This window comes from Macrobrachium rosenbergii, chromosome 43, assembly GCF_040412425.1.
Source record: "Macrobrachium rosenbergii isolate ZJJX-2024 chromosome 43, ASM4041242v1, whole genome shotgun sequence".
Lineage (NCBI taxonomy): Eukaryota > Metazoa > Arthropoda > Malacostraca > Decapoda > Palaemonidae > Macrobrachium > Macrobrachium rosenbergii.
The window spans coordinates 21,131,782-21,137,618 of NC_089783.1; the positions used below are offsets into that span (position 1 = coordinate 21,131,782).

Here is a 5,837-nt window from a genome sequence, read left to right on the forward strand (position 1 = left end):
AATCTATGAAAAACTCCACTCCTCTTTTGATGAACCTTGCATCCCTCAGCACTGTGCATCCCATTCGGCAATACACCTCACCAGTGATATTCTACAAAAAGAAGAAGACAACGCAATCCAAAAAAAATCCCCCACCTCCGCTACTGATGAAGCTTGCGTCCCTCAACGCTCTGCATCCAAGGCAACACACCATCACATATCTGGAAGTCCACATTAAACTACACCAAGACTGTCTCCTTTGTTGGCAAGATCCGAAGTTTCCAGTCCTGTCCCATTTATTCGCGGTTCATAAATTTCCCCCCAAAAATGAAACCCGAATTACCTCTGTGATGTCTGCTTAAAAGGGGGAAGGGTACCATGCTTAGAAAACCTTCGGGGTGAGCCAAGTTTCAGCATCTAATAAAGGGGACGCCATCTCCAGCTGAGTATTTTCCTTTTCTTTATTAAAACGTCTCTCCTCCAGTTACGTCGTCCATCTGTTTTTGAGAATCAAAAATGGCTTCGTCTCTCTCGCTCTCCCTCGCTTCCTCTCTCGTTTCATTGATAGCGTGAACATTTGATGTGGTTTCGCTTCAAATTAAACATTTTCCCCGATGCCTGACTTCTTTTATATTTTGTTTGTTTTTATTGTCTCAATACTTCATATTGCACAATATCCTAACCTAGTGTTTAATTCGTATGATATTCTTAAATGTTGCATTTGACTTTGGATATCGTCATTTGGACTCTCAGAAGGATGTATATTACATAGCTATTGGTACCAAACCACTGCATTTTGAATGTGTGTATGTATGTGTGTGTATGTGTGTATATGTGTGTGTGGGTGTTGTAAATTAACACGCAATATTTATTAGCTGCCAATATTATGTTTCCATATCCCGTACATCAAAGATCATGAGGAGTTTGGGTAAAAGTTCTCGTGTCTAGTTGGCGTAACTGTTTTAAAACTAATAATAATAATAATAATAATAATAATAATAATAATAATAATAATAATAATAATAATAATAATAACTTAAATGCCTCTTTTCATAAGGGAGCCAATCAATGCTCAACTTCTGCGCTATTTGCACAGGGATATAACAACAAAGCAATAAAAAAACACTTGATATTCATGGCATTTCTGCAACAATGTTGCAATAAAAAATGCTATTGGGTGCCGATGAATCCTGCAGTATAACCACGATTCCATTTTTAGACAAAAATTGTTGGGGGCCAAATTGAGACAAAAATGATTTGAAAACAGGGTGGTATTAAATTTAATAAAGTCAGGTATACGGTTATTTGCTGCAGGCAGTTACGAGGCAGATGCCGCTGTTTGTTCATATGGCCCTATGCATGCAGGCAAAATCACTGTATGTATGTATGTATGTATGTATGTATGTACACTGGAATTATGGCATGTATAAGCATATGGACGTATAATGACATTATGTGCATGTTTGTATGTATGTCGAAGGCAATTTGTCCACTTATGTATGGATAGATGTCCAAGGCAGTTTCTGTATGTATATACATGTATGAATGTATGGACTACATAATCTATGTATGTATGCATATCCAGATCAATCCAGAATACACCTCTGGTGCACGTAAGTATTCTACGAGGAATTCCGTTAGTCCTACGCCATAGCATGTGTGAAAGACATACATAGGACATTACACACGATTCCCCTTTAATCTACGACCTGACCTAAAACCGTGTCACGCCACGGACGATTATCTTCCTCCCGCAAGGAATCCCCGGACGGAATATTAAGTTAAAAGACCAACGTAATATCAGTCTTCCATGAGGGAAGCGCCACAAGCGGCTGAAAGTCTTTCCTCTTTTGTTTTTTTCTCTGGTCGTGTATAAATTTAATTCAGGATTCCCAGCGCTCATGGAAACAGTCTCTCTGGTTTTTGTCTTGTGATGTTGCCCCAACCGAGTCCTTTGCCGTCCTCCCCCTCCTCCACCTCCTCTTCCACCTCCTCCTTCTTCTCCTTCCCCTACTATTTATTACTGATGCTGGTGCTACTGTTCATAATACTAGGCCCTTCCTAGGAATCTAGGCATAATGCTCACACAAGAAAGTGTCTCTCCTTTCTTGCCTTTTCCCTCGATATCCTCCTCCTCCTCCTCCTCCTCCTCCTCCTCCTCCTCCTCCTCCTCCTCCTCCTCCTCCTCTTCCACTTACGTCTTCCTTGGAGCCTCCGAACAGAAGTTTTTCACCCACCGTAGCATAATGTGACCGCAAGTAAGGAGTTTCTCCATCACGTACCAAGGAGCAGCGTTACCCCTTCCATGCCTCCGAGGAATTGTCTTTTCCTTGCCCTAATGCGCCTCTTGAGCATGCCCGGCCACTTCTTACCATAAATCGAAGTGGGAAAACAGACAGTCAGGAACGTGAACGAAGCCGACAAAAATAACCTAAAAATCTTCCACTCATAAGGAATTGTAATTTTTAAAAAGGTTTGGGAGGGGAAAGATTACGAGAGAGAGGAAATGTTTGTTAGGTTGGAATTCAAAGATGAGGGAACATAAAATCGGTGGGGCTTTGGGGTGGCCAATGCTGTTAGACCTTGGCCATAAAGATTTGAGGCTTTGGAAGTTAAATATATTACAGAGCGTCAAAAAGTGTTGGTCTTTGGTGGAAAAGTAGTTGTTCTTTAGCGTTGCACAACAGTTGTATTTTTGTAAACGGGACTGAATGATTAGGAAACCAAAGGTATGTCAGCATGTTTTTATGCATATTTGTAATCCCCAATAAGACTTTATTTACTAAAACACTTTACTGCATAAACTATAACACTCAATCAGCCTTTTATAGATAGGAATCACTCAGACTTTCTGTGAAATGCTGTATGGAAAGAGGTTGATACACGACTGTTGTTGTAAATGTTATTAACTTTCAGAGTAAAGATACTAGACTGAATGAAGTTCAGAACCGAATGCTGTTCACACAGAGAGAGAATTCCATTAATTGGGGAGAAGTTAAGCGATTTTTTGGGAGAGACGCAGCCTTGCATGATAAGGGACCTTCATTTATATATCCATGACAGACAAACACATTATTGCGTTCCATGAATACTCGTTTTCCGTATCAATGCAGCTTTCTTCACTCTTTCTTCTACTTGAAACCCACACACAGAGGCTCTCTCTCTCTCTCTCTCTCTCTCTCTCTCTCTCTCTCTCTCTCTCTCATGTCAATTCAACATGAATAAATAAAACTGTTTTTCTTTCTCTTCCATGCCACTTTAACATCAATAACACGAATATTCTCTCTCTCTCTCTCTCTCTCTCTCTCTCTCTCTCTCTCTCTCTCTCTCTCTCTCTCTCTCTCATACACACACACACATACATACACACACATACATGCGTTCTCTCTCTTTTGCATGCCTGTGTAACATAACATAAATAAAACAAACATATTTCGCCTCTCTCTCTCTCTCTCTCTCTCTCTCTCTCTCTCTCTCTCTCTCTCTCTCTCTCTCTCTCTCCATTTTGGCCATGCTCCATAAACCAGCCAAAATCCTCCTCCTCCTCCTCTCCTCCTCCTCCTCCCTCCCTCCTCCTCCTCCCTCCTCCTCCTCCTCCTCTGACAAAGAAACTTCTCCTCCTCCAACGTTAAAACTGACAAGGGGAGAAATTTTTATCAATTTCCCAGGGGAGAAATCCCATCAATTTCCCAGCGTCCCAGAAAAGAAGCTCTTACGTTACGAGATCCACGATAATTGGCACTGGAAGAAGAACGCCCCTAATGAACATGCCAAAGACATGCCCATAATGACTGCCACACGATGGCGTAAGAGCAAAAAAAAAAACTTTGGTAAATGACGATTTCAATTCGCGATTCCTCTGAGGGCAATTTATAGGTCAACTCATCAGAGGAGTCGAGAATAATTAGCAGATGGAAGCGTCTCTCATCCTTTGCCCCTTTAATGCATCTTATTTCATCTCGTTCTTTCACTTATGGGATGAAACCCTTTCCCAGTACAGCGAGAGATCCAGCAATTTCTCGGGTACTTACTTTCATTGAGTTCGCCGTGAGAAAAATTACACTATTCATATTAAGGAAAATACATTCGACCTTTCAAAGATTAATTGATTATTGGCCCCTAAAATGGAGTCACAGAGACAAAGATCACTGGCATCACAAAGGCAAGGTCCATCGACGGCTACATAGCTGAAGCAGATATTCTTCTTCTTTCATTGTGGCCAGACCCAAAATGACAGTTCTATTCCAGCGGGTTAATTTATAATGATGTCAAGTATCATCGCGTGCCGGCATGCTTCTGACTCTGACTTTTTTCTTTATGTTCGATAGCCAGTGCAGATTGTGTGTGTGCGCGTCTGTAAGGGTCGTGGAACCATTACCCCTTCCCTTTCAAAAGGTCCTTAGCGAATTTCTAGGAGGGGCCTACTAAACTCTACGCTGTCTCTTCGTTGAGTCCTTCTGCTTGCGAGAAAAAATGCTTCGTAGCAGCTGAACTCTTCTCAACACCTATTGGAAGTTTGATATTTATATGGCTGGTCTTAACCTCCCCCTCCCCCTTTTCCATTTTTCTTAACACCCCCACCCCTCTAAAATGTCCAAGAACAGCAAACATGACGAATAAAGAATTTTAGAACAGTACATCAGAAATATTAAATGACAGAGTTGAATAAAATGCTATAAAGAACTGTATAAATTAAAAAAACGAAAAGAAAAATCTCCGCGTCATGGGAGTTCCAGATTTCTACAAAGATTCCTTTGAATTGATAAATTATTCAGGGCAAAACTTTGCGAATTCAAGAATTCAATCACTTTTCCAGAGGCCTCAGAGAAAGAACTCCCTCCCATAACGTCAAAGTTTTCGCTCCAATTGAATTAAAGACAAAGTTCCATTAAAGGCATAACATAAAGAAACAGCAAGAAAGCGACGTGTACTTACCCTCAGCAGCTAAGGAGTTGCAATTAATTATCAAGATACGACACTTCTCTTCCGCAGTGATACACTATCTCGGTACCACTGTGTGCACAGTTAGTTTTTCTTCTCTTTCTCTCTACCTACTTTTCGGTAAATTATAATGCACACGAATAATTCAACTTTTACAAACAAATTTGAATACCACACTGAACACTTATGAACACAACACTGAGTTAGGTAAACACGGGAAAAAATAGTGGTTTAGGACTGATAAATTTTGTTTATATAGTGTATATACGTACAGTTATGGTCGGGGGTTAGGGGCGTCAGTTCCAGGAGCGACTTCAGCACACACCCTCTCGCTACAATGGCTCACCGACGACTGCTTAGGCAGGATGGGGGTGACAAGGAGGCAAGGCCTCCCGCGGCACTCACTCTTAACAACCCCCACTTCTCTCTCTCTCTCTCTCTCTCTCTCTCTCTCTCTCTCTCTCTCTCTCTCTGTTTCGCAAATCAAATCAAGGAAACAAACGACTTTTCAAAGAGTAGTTGCAGATACCTCATGAAGTACATTACTGTAAAACGTAAGTGAGGATATCATTACTGATAGAGAGTAAACAGAACATGGAAGCAAAAAATAAATAAAATAGCCCTAAAAAATGAGAAACAAGCATCAGGAGATGATAAACAACTATGAAAACTGAAATACAATGGAGTAAAAATTGACTCACTCAGTACAAAATGAAAATAGAAAGTAGAAAATTATATTGGAGAAATACAAAACACCTGTGTTAGAATATGCGACAATAAATTAGGAGAAAAAGATAAATTAAAGGAGAGATAAAAGAAAAGGATAGTGAAATGTCGCAGGATACGAAAAGGAAGTTTGAAAATAATGCTGTAACTGGTCGAAAGGAAAGCAAGAAAGGAGAGAAATCAACGATTGG

The 5,837-nt window shown here is 40.5% G+C and overlaps 1 protein-coding gene across 2 annotated transcripts in view; it reads right to left on the bottom strand.

Annotated features, from left to right (window-relative positions):
* Positions 1 to 5,274, bottom strand: part of LOC136828624 (uncharacterized) — a 119,124-nt gene extending 113,850 nt beyond the window's left edge. The window contains exon 1 of one of the 2 annotated variants that reach the window (XM_067086655.1): positions 4,915 to 5,274. The gene's annotated coding sequence lies outside the window, so the exon portion shown is untranslated. The remainder of the gene's footprint in view (positions 1 to 4,914) is intronic. The other variant, XM_067086654.1, reaches the window with a different exon arrangement.
* Positions 5,275 to 5,837: the final 563 nt, after the last annotated feature.